The sequence below is a fragment of the Bos grunniens genome, chromosome 2 (assembly GCF_055505025.1).
Source record: "Bos grunniens cultivar Pamir isolate PY7600 chromosome 2, Bosgru_T2T1.0, whole genome shotgun sequence".
Classification (NCBI taxonomy): domain Eukaryota; kingdom Metazoa; phylum Chordata; class Mammalia; order Artiodactyla; family Bovidae; genus Bos; species Bos grunniens.
This window is the reverse complement of record NC_141166.1, coordinates 73480254-73504343: the sequence shown is the minus strand read 5'-3', so window position 1 is coordinate 73504343 and position 24090 is coordinate 73480254. Positions and strand designations below refer to the sequence as shown.

Genomic DNA, 24090 nt, shown 5'->3' with positions numbered 1-24090 from the left:
CCCTCTTTTCTTTCTCCAACATGCCTATTATGAACACCCAAAGGACAAAGATTATGCCAGTGAGGTTTTTATATCCTCATTGTCCACAATGAGTGACATACACTAGATACTTGAATAAACTTGAGAATAATTGAGGTGGATGTCTGGTCCTGGCCCTGCTATTGCACTTTGTTCTTTTGGCAGTGAGTTAAATATTCTCCCATCCATTTCTATTGTTGGTAAAATGAAGGGAATGGTGTTTGACAGTAGATATGCATTAGAGAATTGGGTACAAAAACAAGTCTGCCTAGGAAGAAGGTGAATCAATAACCTGTTAATCAATCAGGTGGAGGCAGTGTCCACTGGTGCCGCTGGGAGTGGTTGTGCTGGGCAGCCGAGAGCCCAGGCGGCCTGCAAAGCTGTTTCCCGGGCAGGCTGCTTCCAAGACTTGTTCCTGAATGTTCTCCACAGGAACACAAGCTACTGCAGCATCCATGAGAAGAATTTTCCCTGAAGAATTTCAGTTTGGGAAAAGAAATAAGGAAATGTGAGCCATTACATAGCTGCTCTGGCCTAACACTTCACAGGATAGTAATATAAAAGTTGACTTTAAAAAATAATGATGTCTACTTTTTTCTGACTTAAAAAATTAATTTACATTTTTTCAGGATACAAAATGTATCCTGAAGGACATAAGTTATCTACAACCTTCATACCCAGAAATTACCTGCATTTACATGTTGAATTATTTTCTTCCTTTCAGTGTCTTTTTTGACCTTGTGCATGTGTGTGTGTGTGTGTGTGTATGTGTGTGTTGGAGGGACAAAATATTTTATGGGGTTTTAGCCTTTATATATTGTATGTCCTACTTTAAAAAACTAACCTTGCATTATAAACATTTCTATTTCATCCATCAATCTTCAAAAACATAATTTTGGGGGATTTCCTTGGCAATCTAGGGGGCATGGGTTTGATCCCTGGTCAAGGAGCTAGGATCTCACATGCCAAATGATGTGACCAAAAAAAAATACACACAATTTTTAATCTTTATTTTTTTATTTAAAAAAAATTATAGTAAGTAAACCCAAGGATTCACAATTATATATAGTAGAAAAGAGAAATTTTCTCTTCTCTAAATTCATTCCCCAAAAGAAATCACTGCCAACAGCTTGAGACTTTTTATTCCAGGCATAGTTAGTAATTTAAAGTTTAAAGAAAATAAACAAATGGGTTTATATCATTCTGCCACTTGCTCTTAAAAAAGATTTAGCATTTTGTAGCCACTTCTTTCATACAAAAAAAAAGTAAAAACGTGATTATTTTCGCTAGCTATTCCAAGATTCTATTATCGAACACTCCCATTGTTTGGCATTTTCAATATTCTAAAGAATGCTGAGAACACCCTAATATAGACGTCTTTATCTGTGGGAGGTAGTGAGTGAGTGAAGGTCACTCAGTCGTGTCCAACTCTGAGACCCCATGGATTATACAGTCCATGGAGTTCTCTAGGCCAGAATACTGGAGTGGATAGCCTTTCCCTTCTCCAGGGGATATTCTCAACCCAGGGATCGAACCTAGGTCTTCCACATTACAGGTGGATTCTTTACCAGCTGAGTCACAAGGGAAGCCCGAAAATACTGGAGTGGGTAGCATATCCCTTCTCCAGTGGATCTTCCTGACCCAGGAATCAAACTGGGGTCTCCTGCATTGCAGGCAGATTCTTTACCAACTGAGCTATGAGGGAAACCCCCATGGGAGGTAGGACATTTTTAATGGCACTTGTATGCTAAGCAAGTCAGTATCAAGGATTCAGTCTTCAAATAGGGCTCTTGACTTTGGTCTCACCTTGACTCCTGACCTCACCCCTCACTCCCACCAATGTCTCAAGGACCTTTGGGGTTGAGTGCTGTCTGCAGGGTGGATCACTGAACTCTGGGTCCCTTACTTGGTCCCTCAGGTCACGCTCAAGGTGGCATTTTCCCAGAGGAAGGAAATGTTTTGAAAAATTCAGAGCAGCATAAATGTCCTGGAGGGTAAGAGGGTTCTTATCATTCATCCCTGTGAACACCCAGGGTCAGGGGGTCTAGGATGAATCCTGCTTCCCCCTTCACCCCCTCAATTGGAAGTCTTCTAGCTCCATCTCTGCTCCTGAAACCCACTAGAACAAACAGCTTTTGTATATGATGCTGAAAACTCAGCTTCTCTGTAGAGCAGTGCCAAATCAAATCTCAGAGACAGAGTCCTGGTTGAGGTAGAAAAAGATAGTTTTATCGCTTTGCCAGGCAAAGGGGGACACAGTGGGCTACTGCCTTCAAAACCATCAGTCCCCACTTTGGAAACATAAGGAGAAGTTTTATAGTAAATGAGGGCATGATCAGTTTCTGGACATTTCTTCTGATGGGTTAGTAGTGAGGTAAGTGGGAGTCAGCATCAACCTTCAAGTCCAACTGGTCTGGGTCTGCATGCTTGTGGACAGGATGCCATTAACTTCTCCCACCTAGGGGGGATTTCAGTATCTGTAAAATAGCTCAAAGATATTGTTGTATGTATTGATGGGGAAACAGGACCTTGCCCTAAGGCTGCTCTTGACTGTTTGTTTCTCCCCAGACTTGCATCACCTCCCTTCCCTAATTAACAACTGTTTGAATCTGCCTATTGGAACTCAGGGAGGGTCATGGAGGACGAAAAAAGGCTGTTTCCTATAATCAAAAAAATGGGGGACATAGAAAGGCCTTTGTGCCCAGGAACCCCACAGGGATCTGCATGGTATCAGATAGAAACTTCTGAAGTTATCAGGATGATTAAATGTGGAGGACAATGTTACTGGTCCTCCCAGAAAGTCAGATTCACTGCTTATGTAGGGGAGGGGTGGGATTTTGACAGAAAGCTCTCAAGACAATGGGTAGCAGAGCTAAAGTCTTTTGAAAGGGAGTGCGTAGACCCTTCTTGGATGAAACCAGAAATACATGCAGTTTTACATGACAGGAATATGTGCTTCTTGGTGAAAGACTGGAGAGGGTTCACAGTTCACTGGGAATGAGCAGGAAATCACCTCCTCCCAAGATGCACAGAGATAAGGGAGGAATCCTGAGTCCTTGAGGAATACAGCTGATGTGTGATTATTCCAGGCCTGGGACACAGTTCAAGGGTCTTGGCAGCCATTTCTCATTTCCTCCAGCATTCTTTCTCTGGAAGCATCTCTGTCATAATCCCCTCCCTGAGATGGTGCAGTAGGGGAAAGGATGAGCCTAGAAAGAAAAGAAGCCATAAAGGCACAAAGACTTCTCCTCCAGACCCAGGGTTGGGAGTTTTATGATGGATGGTTATCGTGCAGACTGGGGGCTCTTCAGAGTCTCACAGGGTGTGTGCCTGGTGGTCACATCTCTGATCCTTTGAGCTAGACCTACCAAGCAGGAACCTATGGGACCTTCCAGGGACAGGACCCACTCTCACCCCTTGACCATCACTCCCCACCCATGATCTGTCTGCTTCTTGTTTCATGAAAAACTTTAGCCTTCTAGGCCTTCCCTGAGTTCCAAAGAACAAATTTAATCAGAGAGATGAGAAAATACAGAAACAAAGGAAAACAGTTAAGCAAGACAAAACAATATAGTTTAGCCATTAAATAAAGTCAAGGACATTTAGTGCCTCCTCATTGGTTCTTGATAATATTCTGAGTCATATCCTTGAGTTGAAATCTCCACGAGGTGGAAGAAATCAACAGCATGCTGACCGCAAGCACATAGACCCCATACTAGATGGAACCAGAAGGTTGATGATGCTGACTCCCGATTACCTTACCACCAACCAATCAGAAGAATGGCCAAGGGCTGATCACACATCCCAAGACCCTTTCCCTCACCCTGTCTTTAAAATATCTTTTTGTAAAAGGGGAAGTTCGGGCCTTTTGAGCATTGGTGGCCCACACTCCTTGCTTGGCCTTGCAATAAATGCTGCACTTCCCTTCACCACAGCCTGGTGTCAGTAGACTGGCTTTATTTCAGCAGGGTGAGTGGACTCAAGTTTGGTTTGGTAACATATGGGTCAGGATTCAATCAGAGAAGCAGAGTCACTGGGAATGAATATCTATACCAGGGACTTCCATGGTGGCACAGTGGATAAGAGTCTGTCTACCAATGCAGGGAAAACAGGTTTGATTCCAGGGAGGATTCCATGTGCTGAGAAGCAGCTACACCCATGCACCACGACTACTGAGCCTGTGCCCTAGAACCCGCTAGCTGCAACTGCTGAAGTCCGTGTTCCTATAGCCTGTGCTCCACAAGAAGAGAAGCTCCCACAATGAGAAGCCCGCAAACCACACCTAGAGAGTAGCCCACACTTGCCACACTTAGAGAAATCTGCACGTAGCTACGAAGACCCAGCGTAGTGAAAAATAAAACAAATTAATAAAAAGGAATATCTATCCTAAATCCCTGCAACAAAGTATTTCTGTGTATTATATATAATATAATGCTTTTATATTATATATTTGCATAGATAGTTCTTACTATTGGTAAGGTCAAATTCCTGCAACAAATCATAGATAGATAGATAGATGTGGTTGGCTAATAATATTATATGTGGGAGACTATTTATTGGTCTCTATTCACACTATTTATTGGTAAGGTCAAACTTCTGAAACACATTATATGCCTATATATGTGACTGTGAAGTAGAAGAGAACAAAGGACAAGCTGGAACCCACAGGATGAGTGGGGTCTCATGAGGATAAACTTAAGCCCATGTCAGTTCTCACTGCCTCTGAACTGGGTGGTATGAGCCACCACCATGAGAAGCTGAGGCTCTTCATCAAGGTGTGAAACACACTCCTGGTCCAGAAACTGCACAAGCTGAAGAGTTCAGGAGAAGGCAGAGCAGTTGCAGCCCTGGCTTCTTCTCGCCAAAGAGATGAGCCAGCAGATAAATGAGCACACGCGTGAGCTTTTCAACACCTGCAGCTTCCCTTCCATCCCCAACTCCAATCTCCCACAAGAATCTCTCTTGTGGCCCATCCTAACCAGAAACACTGAGCCAAAAAAGGAATCTAGCAAATGTAGGGTAGCTTAACCACACTGACACATCACACAGATACTGGAGTCTGCTTCCTGACCGTTTGGCACTCATACACACCCTGAAACCACACTTTTTAATCTCCAAATAAAGACAGTAGCAAAGTCATCCTTCCACCTACCATAATACGACTATTTAGTGTGAAAACAGAAACATTCTAGCCATTTCTCCAAAAAAGAATATAGAATCCTTTCTTTGGTCTTTGGGTAAAGTTTCTTCTTCCCCTAGGAGATTCACACACCCTCTTTTACATCCTCTACTTTAAATATTGAGATTAAAATACCAGGAAGGTAGATAAGGCATTCTGTAGGTTCATAGATGGTAGTTTTGGCAGAAGACCTGCAGGGAGGAAAGGCAAATTTCTACCCAGTGACTACGCTTCCATGATATTCCATAAATATCCCATAAATATCCACTGGGAATATTTCCCTTTTCCACTGTCATTCTGGCTCATCCAAGAGTGAGGCTATAATGAGGCAGTCACCCGCTTTCAGGTACAGAATCAATTGTGAACCATACCCCAAACTTCTTCATTCTTCTCCTCAACCAATTGTCATAGGGAATATCCTATGAAGCCATAGGTGTGGGTTAAAAGAGAGAAAGTGATGAGAAGATAGAGGAGCTGTGGTGGTGATGGTTTAGTCGCTAAGTCATGTCTGACTCTTGCAACCCCAGACTGTAGCCTGCCAGGTTCCTCTGTCCATGGGATTCTCCAGGCAAGAATACTGGAGTGGGTTGCCATTTCCTTCTCCTGGGGATCTTCCTGACCCAGGAATCAAACCCGGGTCTCCGGCATTGCAGGTAGATTTTTACCGACTGAGCTAGAGGGAAGCCCTAGAGGAGCTGTAGGGATCTGATTTACTTCTTTGTGCAACTTGAATCTTTAAACCTGCTTGACTCTGATCTCATATGTACTACTTCCATATGATGATGGAATGCTGTTGTGGGTCAGACATCCCCCCCGGTCCCCCCCCACCCCACCCGTTTACAATGTGTAGCTCAAGTCATATAATAATGTAGTGTCCTATGGTCAGGAGCATTTTGTCTCCATCAGCGCCCAGCAGAAAGCCCAAAGCTGTTGTTGTTTCTCAAAGGAAAGTAGTTATCTGCAGAGGATAGCATGACTTTTCTCCCACATCCTAAGAATCTGCCCTGTGAATCACATACAAGTGCTTTCCAAAGCCTCCAGACATCATGCCTACCAGCCACTTCCACTTCAAGCGTGATTGGACCCGTGGGTTCTGTGGTCCAAGTGTCAGAGCAGCTGGCATGGCAGACCTGCTTTAAAGTCTTCTCTTGTTCTGGGACCCACTCAAAACAGGAAGCTTTTTGAATCACTTGGTGAACGGGTATGTGTTGCTTCCAAAATCCAGAGAACCGCTATGCAGGATGGGGCAAATATAGCAATTTGTCCTTCACATTGGAAGAGATATCACAACATGCCTCAGACAATGAAATTTCATTAAGGTTTTTATGGAATTTATTTCCCTTACCTTACTTAGATGTTACCTCAGTATGCCTGAAGTTTGCTCACCAGGTTCAATTATCATAATATCATCAGTGAAATGGACAAGCCCAGTATCTTATGGGATGGAAAGGTAGTCATGTCCCTATGGACTAGATTGTGGAACAGGACTGGAGGGTTTCTATAGCCCTAAAATAGAACAATGAAGGTATATTACTGGCCTTGCCAGCTGAAAGTAAACTACTTCTAATGATCTTATTAATAGGTATAGAGAAGGAGGCATTTGATAGACCAATAGCTGCATACCAGGTGCCAGAGGATGTGTCGATCTGCTACAACAACAAAGCCACATCTGGAAGAGCAGCTGCAACTAAATATACCACCTGATTAAGTTTAAGGTAATTCAAGTTCCATCTGTTTTCAACACAGGCGAACAATTATAGGCTAGTTGTGTGGCATGTGGTAGTAATCGCCATGCCTGCACCTTTCAAGTCTTCAGTAGTGACAACAGCCCCCACAATGTCTCCTGAAATGTGGTACTGCCTTTGGTTTTTGATTTTCCTGCGTATAGTACTAATGGCTTCCCTTGGTCTTTCCTAGCACGATAGTCCTCATTCTACAGATTAGGGATTCTGCTATGTCTATTCCAACTATGCAGCCCAGATCTGGGCAAGTAACCACAGGATGATTTCAGGAACCCACTGAGCTCCCTATGAAGTGTAACTGTACCAGAATTCCATCAGCCATTTGGTCAATAGAACCCCTGCTCTGACTGGTGGACTACGGTGACATTTTAGACTTTTTAGGAAATCATGCACATCCAGATTCAGTGTTCCAGAATCCTTCCCCAGTGCACAGCCTCTCTGGTAAACAGTCAGAGATCTTTGGAGAGAAGGATGGGAGGGAGTTAAACAAGATATATTTTTGATGCTGGAGAGGTGCAGAGAAAAGGAAACCCTCTTAACACTTTTGGTGGGAATGTATTGAATAAATCAGTGCAGCCACTATAGAGAACAGTATAGAGGTTCCTCAAGAAGCTAAAAATAGAGTTATCATATGATCCTTTAATCCCATTCCTGGACATATATCCAAACAAAACCATAATTCGAAAAGATATATGCACACATATTTTCATAACAGCAGTATTTACAATAACCAAGCCATGGAAGCAACTTCAATGTCCATTGACAGATGAATGGATAAAGAAGATGTGGTGTGTATATATATATTTAATATTCATATTGTGTTATATATAATATAATAGGAATATTGAATGAATATGAATGAATATTATTCAACCATAAAAAGACTGAAATAATACCATTTGCAGCAACATGGATGGACCTAGAGATTATCAAACTAAGTGAATTAAGTCAGAAAGAGAAAAACAAATACCATATAATACCACTTGTATGTGGAACCTAAAATATGACACAAATGAACATATCTATAAACAGAAACAGACTCACAGTCATAGAGAACAGTTGTGTTTGTCAAAGAGGAGGGGGGGAGAGGGAATAATTGGGAGTTTGGGACTAGCAGACACAAACTGTTATATATGGGACAGATAAACAACAAGGTCCTACTGTGTAGCACAGGGAACTATATTCAATATCCTGTGATAAACTATAATGAGAAGAATATGAAAAAGAATGTATATGTGGATACCTGAGTCACAGCAGAAATTACACAACACCGTAAATCAACTATAATTCAATAAAAAAGATACAGTTTTGAGAGTGTGGCAGGCTTCTTCAAGGACCCACTGAGTGGGCTGGTGAACTGGCTTAAGTTTGGAGATGGACTGAAAGGCTAAAACTTTCTAGTTTGGTAGCTTGAGTCAGAATTCTGTTCACTTAACTTCAAGCTTTGATGACTATACAAATAAAATAAGGCTTTAATATACCGTCCAACTATTTTGGTCCTAGGGACAGCAGGATCAGTTATTCAGTGCTAAAGATCTCTGTGAGTCAGACTTTTGATTACTGCCTGGACTCTTCTGTGCCACTCCAGAGTCCTATCATTCTCATCACACTTAGGAATCACAGTTGAGTCACAAGTCACACTATAACATCTGACCTACAGAGAAGAGCAATCACAAAACTCTTCAACAATGCTGGTGGAGGGTATCCTCTAATTAATTTATCACAGCCTTAGTGAAAAGCGTATCCTCTGGATCCCACCCAGAATGGATGAGGTGGTATTATACAATCTCTCCATCCTATCCATCCTAATCTCAGCAAGGAAGTTTTGGCGTCTCATCTTCGTTTACTATAGACCACTTTTGGATACAAATTTCACTCACTCAATCAAGCAAGATGTGAGAGCTATTCCAATTTCCTTGAGCTAAATCCTCAATTATGGAATCTTTACTCAGTGAGCCTGTATTGATTAGAGCTTTCCAGAGAAACAGAACCAATCAGGTGTGTGTGTGTGATTTATTACAGGGAATTGGCTCATATGACCATACAGATTAATTCCAAGATCTGCAAGGTGAGATTTGTGAGGTGAGTCCTAAGTCTGTAGGGTGAGTTGCTAAACTGGAGACCCAGGAGAGTTGATGGGGTGGTTCCAGTGAGAAAGTGGGCAGGCTTGAGATCCAAGAAGAGCTGATGTTTCAGTTCAAGCCAAAGGCCTGAAAAAGTCAATGTCCTAGTTTGAAGGTCATCAAGCAGGAAAGCTCTTCCTTACTTGGGAAAGTTCAGCCTTTCTGTTCTATTCAGATCTTTGACTGCCCACCCACATGAGAGAGAGCAACCTGCTTTACTCAGTCTACAGATAAATGTCCATCTCACCCAAAAACAGCTTCATAGAAATACCCAGTATAATATTTTACCAAACGTCTGGGCACTCTGTGATCAAATTAACACAGAGAATTAACCAATTTAGAGTCCTTATCAATAAGTTTGGATTGATTCAAGTTTATAATTCTTCTGTCTGAACCAACTAAGGCAGGAAAGGAGAGGGAGTGGAGGAGAAAGCTAGGATAGAGAATCTATATGGTATATAATGATCTCACTAGTCACTATTTATTCCATGATGTACAGCCTTTAGAATCCCCAAGAGATTGATAAGGCACACTTCCTAACTAGCAAGGCAGCTAGCTATACCCTTAATTAGCTTATCTTTGTATTTTCAGCCTATTCTTATTGTTTGTATTGAGGTGAATAGACAACAGAACTAGGAAAGGATGCTATTGTCATCTGGATTCTATTCTTGCTCCTTCTTTTTGGAAGAAAAAGTACATAAATTCTAGTTTCTTTCTCTTTGAATGGGGTGTTGCTTTGTGGAAGTTGTGATGATTAGAGACACTGTAAAGACCTGAGTTCTGGCTTCCCAGGTGGCACAGTAGTAAAGAATCCACCTGCCAATGCAGGAGATGCAAGAGACTCCGGTTTGATCCTTGGGTTGGGAAGATCCCCTGACATAGGAAATGGCACCCGACTTGACTATTTTTGCCTGGAAAACTCCATGGACATGAGGAGCCTGCTGGGCTATAGTCCATAGTGTCGCAAAGAGTTGATCATGACTGAGCATGCGCACACTACTGTAAAGAGCTTGGCACAGAGTCAGCATGGAATAAAACACGTGGTGTCAATTCTTATCCTTAGGCCTGAGCATGCAAATAAATTCCATTCCCATCCTTTTTGCATGAATACTTCTGGAGAGCTTTTTTGCTTTTAAATCTTAAATTTTGTGTAATCAGAAAATTATCCCTTTCATGAAAAGTGAAAGTGAAGTTGCTCAGTCGTGTCTGACTCTTTGCGACCCCATGGACTGTAGTCTACCACACTCCTCCATCCATGGGATTTTTTAGGCAAGGGTACTGAAGTGGGTTGCCATTTCCTTCTCCAGAGAATCTTCCCAACTCAGGGATCGAACCCAGGTCTTCTGCATTGTAGGCAGACGCTTTACCATCAAGAAAACTATCCGAAGGACCTGACATCACAGAGATAATGAGAAGGTGCTGTTTCGGAGTATTAGAAGCATACCAATGACTGGTTTATTTTGTGCAAACCTCATTGCAAATGCTGCTTGACCACATGGGGGAAAAAACAGGGTAGTGGAGCGTTTCAAAGCATGTATTCTAGAGCCAGTTGGTGAGGGTTTTAATCCTGGCTAGGCATGGCTTATCAAATCTCTTTGTACCTTGGTTTCTTAAACTGTACAGTGGGGGCTACTGTGCCTACTCCCAAGGTTTGCTCTGATGATTAAAGGTGTAAACACATTAAAGACCCTTAAAACAGCTGCTGGTACACTGTCCTTGTGCTCAGTAAGTATTGCTCTTGAAAGCAGGTCTCTGCAGTGTACTGTGGCTATGTATTAATAATATATGATCTTGGGGGGAAGCAGGGTGAAGGGGTTCATGGAAATAATTTTCACTGTTTTTGTAACATCTTGTGTGTCTTAAATTCTTTCAGAATAAAATGGTATAGAAACAAAAGGGAATCTCCTGACTCCAAAGCCTGTATCCATCCTTAGATGTCTCTTTCTTCATTATTAGGAAAAGGCATTTCTTAAATGTTCCTCTACAGTAGCTGCTCTGGCCTAAGGACTGCAAAGTTAATCAAAGAGTTCTTCAGGGTCCAACTATACATATAGAGAACAGCGTTAACTACTTATGGAGCAACTGATTACACCTAGAAGGAACTGCAAGTAACTTGTAGTTGAGAAGCCCAGAGGTTAAAAGCAATGACAGAAATATCACTCTGTCCAGTTTAACTATGAGTGGAAGACGTTGGCAAAAAATCTTTAGTAGCCTGAGTTCAGGATGTGTGTGCATATACACAACACACACTTGCCTTAGGAACCTCAGAGGTCATCTACTTGTCATGTGTATATGGCTCAGGTGTCTGATAAAGCCCCATTAAGAATGGAGAACATATGTTATAATCTTGTGCATCACATAAAGGAAAAGAAACAGGAGGAAAATACCCAGGAATATAATTTTTAAGACATTAAAAAGAACGACACATCCAAACCCCTACTGATCAGGTGATTTTTGCTACTCTCAGTTCAGTTCAGTTCAGTTGTTCAGTTGTGTCCGATTCTTTGCAACCCCGTGGACTGCAGCACACCAGGCCTCCCTGTCCACCAACTCCCGGAGTTTACTCAAACTCATGTCCATTGAGTCAGTGATGCCATCCAGCCATCTCATCCTCTGCTGTCCCCTTCTCCTCCTGCCTTCAATCTTTCCCAGCATCAGGGTCTTTTTTGCTACTCCAGGGAGGAACATAAAGATTTTTAGAGCCAAGGATGAAGAAGAAACAAAGAATTTTTTGACTCCTCCTACTTGCAAAATTATTCCTCCTTCAGAGGCTCTTGAACTCTAGGAAGTATTCCAGAGAATATATGTTCAGACAAAAGTTCCTAGTTGTAATGTTTCTCTCAGTGTTCTTCAAGGGCAGTGAGAAGGTAGAGTCTCTCAAATGGGAATATGAGTGGTTTGAAACATATTTAAATTGTAATAACATTTATATTTGGAAAACAAACCAAAAAAACCATTTTTGTAATTCTAACTAGAAAAGTAAAACTCAGTATAGTCTTGGCTAGGAAGGCTATGTCAAAAAACAAAACCAAAACAAAACAGACTCTTTTGCACATTAATAATTCTTAGGGTGGTGATGAAAATTTTTAATCAAATGGTAGATGTGTGGTCAGTTGCTCAGTTGTGTCCAACTCTTTGTGACCCCAGGGACTGTAGCTCGCCAGGCTACTCTGTCCATGGGGTTTCCCAGCAAGAATACTTGAGTTCATTGCCATTTCCTACTCCAGGGAATAATCACCATGGTGTGATCACTCACCTAGAGCCAGACATCCTGGAATGTGAAGTCAAGTGGGCCTTAGAAAGCATCACTATGAACAAAGCTAGTGGAGGAGATGGAATTCCAGTGGAGCTATTTCAAATCCTGAAAGATGATGCTGTGAAAGTGCTGCACTCAATATGCCAGCAAATTTGGAAAACTCAGCAGTGGTCACAGGACTGGAAAAGGTCAGTTTTCATTCCGATCCCAAAGAAAGGCAATGCCAAAGAAAGCTCAAACTATCACACAATTGCACTCATCTCACACGCTAGTAAAGTAATGCTCAAAATTCTCCAAGCCAGGCTTCAGCAATACATGAACCATGAACTTCCAGATGTTCAAGCTGGTTTTAGAAAAGGCAGAGGAACCAGAGACCAAATTGCCAACATCTGCTGGATCATTGAAAATGCAAGAGAGTTCCAGAAAAACATCTATTTCTGCTTTATTGACTATGCCAAAGCCTTTGACTGTGTGGATCACAAGAAACTGTGGAAAATTCTTCAAGAGATGGGAATACCAGACCACCTGACCTGCCTCTTGAGAAACGTATATGCAGGTCAGGAAGCAAGAGTTAGAACTGGACATGGAACAACAGACTGGTTCCAAATAGGAAAAGGAGTACGTCAAGGCTGTATATTGTCCCCCTGCTTATTTAACTTATATGCAGAGTACATCATGAGAAATGCTGGGCTGGAAGCAGCACAAGCTGGAATCAAGATTGCCGGGAGAAATATCAATAACCTCAGATATGCAGATGACACCACCCTTATGGCAGAAAGTGAAGAACTAAAAAGCCTCTTGATGAAGGTGAAAGAGGAGAGTGAAAAAGTTGGCTTAATACTCAACATTCAGACAACAAAGATCATAGCATCTGGTACCATCATTTCATGGGAAATAGATGGGGAAACAGTGGAAACAGTGTCAGACTTTATTTTTGGGGGCTCCAAAATCACTGCAGATGGTGATTGCAGCCATGAAATTAAAAGATGCTTACTCCTTGGAAGAAAAGTTATGACCAACCTAGATAGCATATTAAAAAGCAGAGACATTACTTTGCCAACAAAGGTCCATCTGGTCAAGGCTATGGTTTTTCCTGTGGTCATGTATGGATGTGAGAGTTGAACTGTGAAGAAAGCTGAGTGCCAAAGAATTGATGCTTTTGAACTGTGGTGTTGGAGAAGACTCTTGCGAGTCCCTTGGACTGCAAGGAGATCCAACCAGTCCATTCTAAGGAGATCAGTCCTGGGATTTCTTTGGAAGGAATGATGCTAAAGCTGAAACTCCAGTACTTTGGCCACCTCATGCGAAGAGTTGACTCATTGGCAAAAACTCTGATGCTGGGAGGGATTGGGGGCAGGAGGAGAAGGGGACGACATAGGATGAGATGGCTGGATGGCATCACCGACTCGATGGACATGAGTTTGAGTGAACTCCAGGAGTTGGTGATGGACAGGGATGCCTGGCATGCTGCGATTCATGGGTCGCGAAGAGTCAGACATGACTGAGTGACTGAACTGAACGGAACTGAACTCCAGGGAATCTTCTGGACCCAGCGACCAAACCTGTATCTCTTGTGTCTCCTGCACTGGCACAGAGATCTTTACCATGGAGACACCTGGGAAGCCCCTCATCAAATGGTGATATGGGTTAAAAAAAACTATTGACTCAGATAACTACAAATAGAATTAGCATATGATCCAGCAATTCCACTCCTGGGTATATATCTGGACAAAACTATAATTCAAAAAGGTACATGCACGTTTATGTTCAAAGCAGCACTATTCACAATGGCCAATACATGGAAACAGCCTAGATGTCCATCACCGGTTAAATGGGTAAAGATGTGGTGCATATGTACATCAGACTGCTACTCAGCCACGAAAAAGAACAAAATAATGCATTTACAGCAACACAAATGCAACTAGAGATTACCATGACAAGTGTGTCAGAAAGAGAAAGACCAATATCGTATGAAATCACTTAGCTACAGAATCGAAAAGATGACACAAATGGAGCTATTATGAACTAGAAGCAAACTTATGAACATAGAGAGCAGACTTGCAGTTGCCAAGGGGAAGGGATTTGGGGAAGGGATGGATTGAGAGACTGGGGTCAGCAGATGTAAGTAAGCTATTATATATAAATGGATAAACAACAAGGTCCTACTGCATAGCACAGGAAACTATACTCAACATCCTGTGACAAACCATAATGGAAAGAACATTAAAAAAAAATATATATATATATGTATAACTGAATCTGCTGCACAGAAGAAATTAACACAACATTGTAAATCAACTATACTTTAATTAAAAAAAACAATTTATATAGACAACTATTAAATATATATAAATTTATATTTTATATTAAATAACATATATTCATAAACATTTTAATTTATACTTTTAAATAAATGGCAAATGAGCTTATTGAAGGCCGATGATACAGCAGAAGCGGTAGAGTATAAAAATGCACAAAGAATGGTAAATTTGAAGAGAAGTTTTATACTGATGAAGAATAAGTGGTTCTGAAGTCATTATTCAACAAGGGAGATTCTTTACCATTGGAGCCACCTGGGAAGCCCCTTCTTATTTTTAAAATGATAGAACTTTTAAAAGTAGCAATATGGCGTTACATTTGTATTTTCTTACATTGTTTCCAGTCACAATTAAGTCTTAAAAGAAACTAGAAGAAAATCTATTGAAAACTTCTGGACTAGATGGTGCAATTCTCAGGTACCCTACATCTTATTTGCCCCCTCCCCCACTTCTACATCCCTATCTTCCACCATTGGCTAAGACAAACTGGGATGACTGCTAAATATTAGCAGACATTTTTCTACGGGATGATTGAGGACTCAATATTTGGAAGGAGAGTTGGAGAAACATTTTTCCATGGATCTCTGCTCTTTCACTTGTCTTAAAAAGCAGAGTTCTCTGAGCTTTGGAGAACAGATCAAGGTTTATTTTTTCCCACCTGGTTTCCATGAACTACAGACTACACATCAGCACACACCTTCCGTCTGTAGTCCTGCTTGACAAGGCTGACTGCTAGACTTAAATCCTATGTCAACAGCTTAAAAGCTGAACTGTATTGAGTGACACATTTAATCTCTCTGAACCTCCATTTCCTCATCTATAAAGTAAGAAGGATAATAAGAGTACTCCTAAGTTGGTCATTGAAATGCTTAAATGAGATAATGCACTTAAAACCTCCAGCACTTAAAAGGCCCTCAGTAATATTAGCTATCATTATTAATATCTGGGGATAGAATTAATTGATCCTTTGCTCTCCTTCCCCTAAATGCCACCTCCTATGACTTCTCCACACATGTTTTCAGTACTATCATAGGATCTTATATAAATGCCTGGTCATGTTCCAAGTATATATTTGTTGTATACATAAGAAGACAGTCAACTAGAATCAGCATTAGTCTGTAATTTGGACAGTGGTCAAGATGGAACCTGGGTGTAAAAGGCTGAATTCCAGATGCTTCAACCTGGAGCATCTCTCTGGTCAGGAAAGGCCATAGTAAGACCTAATAACAATCCTTGACCTTACCTGTTAAGTTCTTAAAAGTGTTATCCTTCTTGGGCTTTCTTCTGGGAACCTGAAACGTCCCAAGTTGTAGAAAACAGGACCTTGGTCGCCCACTCCCTTTTCACTCAGGAGTGCTTCCAGCTTGTGAGGATCCAGAGTATGGTCCCCATCTTGGTAAGAGATGAGCAGTTTTTCCAGCAGACAATCCAGTGCCTAAGGCGCGTGTGCTCCCTGAACACCCAGCTTGCACTATCCTGGATTTTCTCTCTGTGAGGTGAGTCTCTCCTGAATGGAAGCCAGCTGAACTTTGTGAAAGTGACCTCAGGGTGACTCACATTTACATTTCCAATTTTTTTCCTCTTTGGCATTTTGTTTCTATTTTTTATGCTCCTTTTTTGGTATTTGATATATCATTTTAAGCCATCTGCCATCCTTTCTGGAATGAGATGGCATATAAATACATACATAGATGCATACATAAAATGAAATGCTGAGATTTGAGAGAGACATCAAACACAAATGTATCCCTCTAGGTTATTGATATTCAAGAGAGTGACAAGGGAGGGGAAAGGAAAGGGAGTTCTATTTTTCAAAATGTACATTCTAGTATTTTTTTCTCATCCTTCCCAACCCCCACTCTCCAGCTTCCTAGGTAATATGAAAATCAAGGTGAAGGGTGGATTTGTATTTTGAAAAATTCTTTCAGATGATTTTGATATATCTCTTTGTCTCCCAAAATCCTCTCCCCAGAGCTCAGAGTCATATCTCCAGGTTTTCTCAGCTCTGTCCTTGTGTTTGGTCAGGAAGCAGCTCGTTCTGCCAGACTAGCTCATCTCTCCATGGAAATGCCATCCCAGAGTTATGATGGAGAATTACACCCTTGGCTCTTAAAGTGGGATAACATGAGAAACAAGCAAGATAGTTGAAGGGCATTTCTGAATCATTTGCAAAACCTTAGATGAGGCCACTGTCTGCTATGTGACCAAATGTCACCCAAATAAAGATTTCTCTTCATGATATTCAGTCCCTGAGAAAGATCTGACTCTCCAGGAAAACTTGACTGTCTATAGAGGAGAACTTCAATGCCCATCATTCTGTCATTTCCTCCCCATTATCTTTCAGGGGATTCTATTCAATGCAGCAAATATTGGATGCTGGGTACCATGTTACACAGGTTTATAAAGATCAGCAGGGCCAGTTCTGGGCTCTAGAACATTTATTCAATATAATCTACAGGATGCAGAGTGAAATACATGTTCCATTATAGCTATACTTTCCTAAGATTCTTCTTATAATAATATCTCCATACTTTCTCAGTAGTTTCTATAAAGCTTTGTTATATGAATTTTTAAAAAATATGACAAATGGATAAGAAAGCTATGGTACATATACACAATGGAATATTACTCAGCTATTAAAAAGAATGCATTTGAATAAGTTCTAATGAGGTGGATGAAACTGGAGCCTATTATACAGAATGAAGTAAGTCAGAAAGAAAAACACCAATATGGTATATTAATGCATATATATGGAATTTAGAAAGATGGTAATGATGACCCTATATGCAAGACAGCAAAAGAGACACAGATGTAAAGAACAGACTTTTGGACTCTGTGGGAGAAGGCGAGGGTGGGATGATTTGAGAGAATAGCATTGAAACATGTATATTATCATATGTGAAATAGATTGCCAGTCCAGGTTCAATGCATGAGACAGGGTCCTCAGGGCTGGTGCACTGGGATGACCCTGAGGGATGGGATGGGGAGGGAGGTGTGAGGGGGGTTCAGGATGGGGAACACATGTACACCCATGGTGGATTCATGTCAATGTATGGCAAAAACTACTGCAATATTGTAAAGTAATTAGCCTCCAATTAAAATAAATAAATTAATTTAATAAAACATTTTTATAGTTTTTAAATATTATTTTGCATTTACAGTTATAGAATATGGGTTATATTTCCTGTATTGTACAATATGTTATACATGTACAATGTTGTACATCCTTGAGCCTATCTTACGCCTGACAGTTGTTGTCTGAATTTTTTAATGTCTTGGCTTGGTTTTCCCCCAGTAGAAGGCAGACTTTTGGAGGTGTTTTCTGTTTTGTTTGTTGGGTTTTGGCTGTTTGCTGTCCTGTATTTTCTCTCACCCTATATCCACTACTCAAAATCTCTTTATAAAAGCCTCATGTGCAGTGTAACCCCTCCTCCAGTCCAGGTAAATGGACTGGAGGTGACCACCTGACCCAAGCTGGGCAATAAGGTTTTTCACACTAGGAATTTGAAATTAGAACTCTTAGAAACAAATCAAGTGGTCTTGTGGGCTCAGGTTACCATTTTGAGGTGACTGTGGTGGAAAATGAGATGAGAATGATGATCTTCAGAAAGGAGGAGACTGAATTAAACAGCCAAGAAAAATCTGACACAGAGACCATAAAGAATGAAGGGAAAATGGGTATAAGTCTAAGAGGATGAGAAAAGCAGATGGCAGCACATGAAAGTTCTCTAGATTATTTCTATTTTCTCAGCGAAATGAAAGGTGAGGTCTTCAGCTGAGATGAGTTGTGGGAAGGAGGTGGGCAGCTTGAGAGGAGAGAAGGTGGTGTGAATTACTCATCATGCTATGGGGGAGTGAATTGACTCAGGGAACGTGGTGGGTGTGACAATCAGTGCTACAGACTCACTGGAGTGACTAAGTGGAGACAAGTCATCCTAGTTGTATGCTTTTCTCTGACCACTTTCAGCTGTGTGGATATGGAGCTGTCAAGTGAATATGACAGAACAAGAGAGGAGCAAAGGAGTCGACTATGCCTATGAAGGATTATTCCAATAATGGACCACGGAATCTAATGAGGGAGTGGACAAGTGAAATGATGACAGGGTTCATGATTCCAATGTAGTCAAAGCATCAGTGATACTGGAGTACAGAGGGAATAAGCTTGAGACAAAAGACTGAGGATCAGTTCAGTTCAGTTGCTCAGTCATGTCCAACTCTGCAACCCCATGAACTGCAGCATGCCAGGCTTCCCTGTCCATCACCAACCCCCAGAGCTTGCTCAAACTCATGTCCATCGAGTCAGTGATGCCATCCAGCCATCTCATCCTCCGTTGGCCCCTTCTCCTCCTGCCCTCAATCTTTCCCAGCATCAGGGTCTTTTCCAATGAGTCAGTTCTTCTCATCAGGTGGCCAAAGTATTGGAGCTTCAGCTTCAGCATCAGCCCTTCAAATGAATATTCAGGACTGATTTCCTTTAGGATGGACTACTTGGATCTCTTTGCTGTCCAAGGGACTCTCAAGAGTCTTCTCCAACACCACAGTTCAAAATTGGTGCTCAGCTTCCTTTATAGTCCAACTCTCACATTCATACATGACTACTGGAAAAACAATAGCTTTTACTAGACAGACCTTTGTCAGCAAAGTAATGTGTCTGCTTTTTAATATGCTGTCTAGGCCTAGACTACTGGTTTTTCCAGTAGTCATGTATGGATGTGAGAGTTGGACCATAAGGAAAGCTGAGCACTGAAGAATTGATGCTTTTGTGGTATTGGAGAAGACTCTTGAGAGTCCCTTGGACAGCGAGGAGATCCAACCAGTCCATCCTAAAGGAAATCAGTCCTGAATATTCATTTGAAGGGCCGATGCTGAAGCTCCAATACTTTGGTCACCTGATGAGAAGAACTGACTCATTGGAAAAGACTCTGATGCTGGGAAAGATTGAGGGCGGGAGGAGAAGGGGCTGATGGAGGATGAGATGGTTGGATGGCATCACTGACTCGATGGAAATGAGTTTGAGCAAGCTCTGGGGGTTGGTGATGGACAGGGAAGCCTGGCATGCTGCAGTTCATGGGGTTGCAAAGAGTCAGACACGACTGAATGACTGAACTGAACTGAACTGAACTGAACTAGTTGGGTTATAGCTTTTCTTCCAAGGAGCAAGTGTCTTAATTTCATGGCTGCAGTCACCATCTGCAGTGATTTTGGAGCCCCAAAAAATAAAGTCTGTCACTGTTTCCATTGTTTTCTCATCTGTTTGCCATGAAGTGATGGGGCCAGATGCCATGATCTTAGTTTCCTGAATGTTGAGTTTAAAGCCAGCTTTTTCACTCTCCTCTTTCACCCTCATCAAGAGGCTCTTTAGTTCTTCTTCACTTTCTGCCATAAGGGTGGTGTCATCTGCATATCTGAAGTTATTAATACTTCTCCCAGCAATCTTGATTTCAGCTTGTGCTTCATCCAGCCCAGCATTTCACATGATGTACTCTGCATATAAGTTAAATACGCAGGGTGACAAAATACAGCCTTGACGTACTTCTTTCTTGATTTTGAACTAGTTTGTTGTTCCATGGCCAGTTCTAACTGTTGCTTCTTGACCTGCATATAGATTTCCTAGGAGGCAGGTAAGGTGGTCTGGTATTGGTTTACTTGAAATACAGATTGTGGAAGGGTGTGACAAAGAATAAAGTGGTGGTGAGCAGAGGTAGGGAGGACAAAATAAGTGGAGAAGAGAAGATCAGGAAACTGGGAGGTAAAGTCCTGGAGGTATTATCTATGTGAATACTGAAACTATCAAGTGTTGTACAAGGAGTACTAGAAGGAGAGAGAGGGAAACAAAGACCTTCACATGGCCCTGATAAGATGATACCATACGGTGCACAAACATCATGGAAGCCATGTGTGTCCTTGTTTGTGTGTGTGTACAGGAGGAATGAAGGTCTGAAAGTTGCATTGAAGAGGAAAGAGGATATGTTTCCCACTAATAACCTCAGTGGTTGGAGAGGAGTGAGATAAATCTTGGACTTGAGAGGGCTGCAAGGGTTGGGGAAAGTCCTCAGGGAAGAGTCAGGCTTCAGCCAAGAAGGAAACATTCAGCTGTTAAGGATGGATGGGATTTTACTGATGATGGATCATGAGTTTCAGAATGCACAATGAAAGAGTTATGAATAAATAGGAAATTGGATTTGGTTAGGGGATGTTTCGAAGCTTACGGGGGTGAGAGTCCAGGTGGAAAAGAAAGACCGGAATTGTGGAATCTTGTGGTGACTTAGGGAAACAGGAATGTAGGATTAGATGGGAATGGCATTTATGGTCTCTGACTGGGAGGTGGACAGTTCATTGTAACTGTATCTTTTTTTTGTATCCTCTTCTTAAAAGTAAATTCTCAGGCAGATGGGAACCGTGAAGAGGAAGTCCTGGGGAAGGTTGCTTGTGGTGTTCCTGATGGTGGAGGCATGACTGGATAGGCATGATGGCATAGAACATAGGAGCAGGCATGTGACACATGCAACAAATCACAGACCCCAGCTTCCATCAGAGGTGGTCTCAAACACTAGAAACCAGTATCCAGGTTTTAATGATCTTTTATCCACATCCTTGTAGCTCTACCATCTCTTATCCGTTATTCTGAAATCCTCCTACTTTGAAAATCAAAGTTTTATATTATACATTTATTGGCAAAGTCTGACCTGATCTGAGTTAACGAGAAAATTTACATTAACATCATTATCTTGAAAGTGTGACTCTTCAAACATTTTACCATAAAAGATTGCTTGAGTTGGATGATGGAGTACTGCTCTACACTCCACTGGTAGGGATATGTAATATATACCCTATATTATTCATAAAACCTGAAAAATTATAACACTTATCTGACTCCTAAGGTCTTGGGTAGAGATTTTTGGATTTACATACGTAACCAAGTGTGCAAAAATCTCTCCCAAGCCTCTCGAAGGTGGGGCAGCTTCATGGGACTTGGCCCCACCTGGGAACACTGTGAGAGCTCCCAGGACCTGGGGGTCCTGTGGGCTTGACCTGCTTATTCTCCATTCCTGCTTCTAGTCTTTTCCTCTATAGGCCAAAACAAGATGGGAAGAGAAGCAAAAATACAGCCACAGAAAAGAACAAAATTTTTAAAAAAAGAATGAAATAATGCCATTTGAAGCAACATGGGTGAACTTAGAGATTAATAATATCATAACAGGCGAAGTAAGGCAGAAAGAGAAAGACAAATATACCATATGATATCACTCATATGTGGAATCTAAAAAATTATACAAGTTAACTTATTTACAAAACGGAGATAGACTCACAGACATAGAAAACAAACTTATTGTTACCATAAGAGAAAGAGGTGAAGGGAAGGATAAATTAAGAGTTTGGGATTAGCAGATACAAACTAGCATATATAAAATAGATAAAAATGACCCACTATATAAGCACAGAGAACAATATTCAGTATCTTGTAATAACCTATAATGAAAAAAAATCTGAAAAATATATACATACAGATATATGTACACACACATATATATATGTGCATGGATAACTGAATCACTTTTGCTGTACACCTGAAATTAACATGTTGTAGCCACACATTCCAGGAAACAAACTCCCTCAGAAGGACAATGCAGATAGTGGAGCGCAGCGGTTTATTATACCTGCGGGCCCAAGGCAGAGTCTCCTCTTAGCCAAGGACCCTGACCAATTTTTGTGAAAACCTTACATACCCTAAGTGTATGTGCACAAACCCACCTCCCCAAATTCCCTGACAATCAAAGTTAACCCATGATTTATATGCCTTAAGCCTAGGTAGTTAACAGTGGACAGTTATCAACAGGCCTGTGGTCATACCCCAATAAGCATAATAGAATGTATGGTTTTTTCAGTTACACAGATAATTAGGGTATTCTTTTAGCGAAGGAAGAGTGGGGCTCTTCCTTCTGGGGCCTGGCTTACCAGTTGGTATGTTGTTTCCATAATACTGGGCATATAGCTCAAAGTCCACAGTCCAGCCCAAGATGGAGTCCTGCTTTCAAGATAGGGCCTGTTCTGATTCCTCCTTCAAACACACTATAAATCAATTATGCTTCCATAAAAAAAAAAATTAAAGGAAGCTACAAACCTCTATCCTTCTCCTCTCTTTATTGATAGGAGAAAGAGAAGGAATTTTTATTCAGGTACTGAAATTCATATCCACTAGAGATTCCATGGCTGCTGCTAACCATGGTTCCTGCCCTTAGAAAAAACTTTCTTTAGGGAGTAAAGGTGAAGCCAAGATTTTAAGACAACACTGGTGGAACGCAGGACTAGAAACAGGTCCTAACTATGTTCCAGTCCTGGAATCTATTATTTCTGAGCTCCCAAATCCTCATCTCCTGCTTAAACTGGGTCAAGTATTCTGTTCATATATGACACAGCAGGAATGCTCTTCCAGGCAAGTGGTATAAAGTGACAGAGATCCCTGGACCTGGGGATGTTGGGCATCTTAGAAGACAGGTAGTTATGAGTACCATGGAAATGTGTCAGCCATTAGCAAAGTCTCCATTTCCTGGGCTTCAGGATGGGACTCAAGTCCTGTAGAGAGAGAAGGAGAAGCCAATAATTCCAGAGAAACTAGGGTCTTAAATGAATTCCAAGTCAAAGACTCAGGATCATGAGGCAAATATACACATCTGAGTATTACACATCTCAGCCAAGCAGGATCGAAGATGCTGGACCCAGAAGCTCAGGTGGTACATAGAAATAAGAATGCAGTTTCAGGGGCAGCATCTGGGTTGAAACCCAGTAATAAAAATCAAACAGCTTTTCCTTAGTAGTAGTTGTCATTGGAAAGAGTCTAGCAGAGAGGGTGGATATGGTAACATTTATAGATAGAAGAGACTTGGTGACTGAGCACACACACTCAGAAGAGAAGAGAAGCAGATGAGAGAGAAGATCCTCAAAGAGGAATGAAAGAGAGAGAGTCTGGAGAAATTCCTGAGTTGAAGGAAGGGTAGGTGTGGCTGCTTTTTAAGGGTTATCTGCGGCTTAGGTTTTGAGCACAGAGAAAGCTGCTGAGGTAATAGTTCACTGGAGACAGCAGACACACAATGGTCAGAACTGCGGCACAGGATTGGGTCTGGACAGGACTCTCAGATGAGCCAGACTGTGGTAACTATTATGCTTATGGCCCCTGGGAAGCCATGCGTCTCAGTATTCACACTCTTGTGTGGTCCTTCCCACAGTAGTGACTCTGGGCTCAGCCAGATACCTGGCTTTGGCCAATGAGATGTCAGCAAATCTGATTAATTAGAGATCTGATAAGCACTTGCGCATTGACTTTACACTCTTAGAATTCTCCCTCTTTGAACTCTGAGGCCACCATGGTGTGAGGAAGCCCAAGTTCGCCATGTAGGCTCTCAAAGTGGAGGACAACAAGGAATTCAGCCAAGAACCAAACTCTAGGTCCCCCAGT

General features: G+C 41.5%; 1 long non-coding RNA gene across 1 annotated transcript in view; it reads right to left on the bottom strand.

Moving 5' to 3' along the window:
* Positions 1–314: 314 nt before the first annotated feature.
* The window catches only part of LOC147378232 (uncharacterized), a 144715-nt gene continuing 120939 nt past the window's right edge, over positions 315–24090 (bottom strand). Inside the window, exon 3 of the long non-coding RNA XR_015149754.1 lies at positions 315–489. This is a non-coding gene — a long non-coding RNA (uncharacterized LOC147378232). The remainder of the gene's footprint in view (positions 490–24090) is intronic.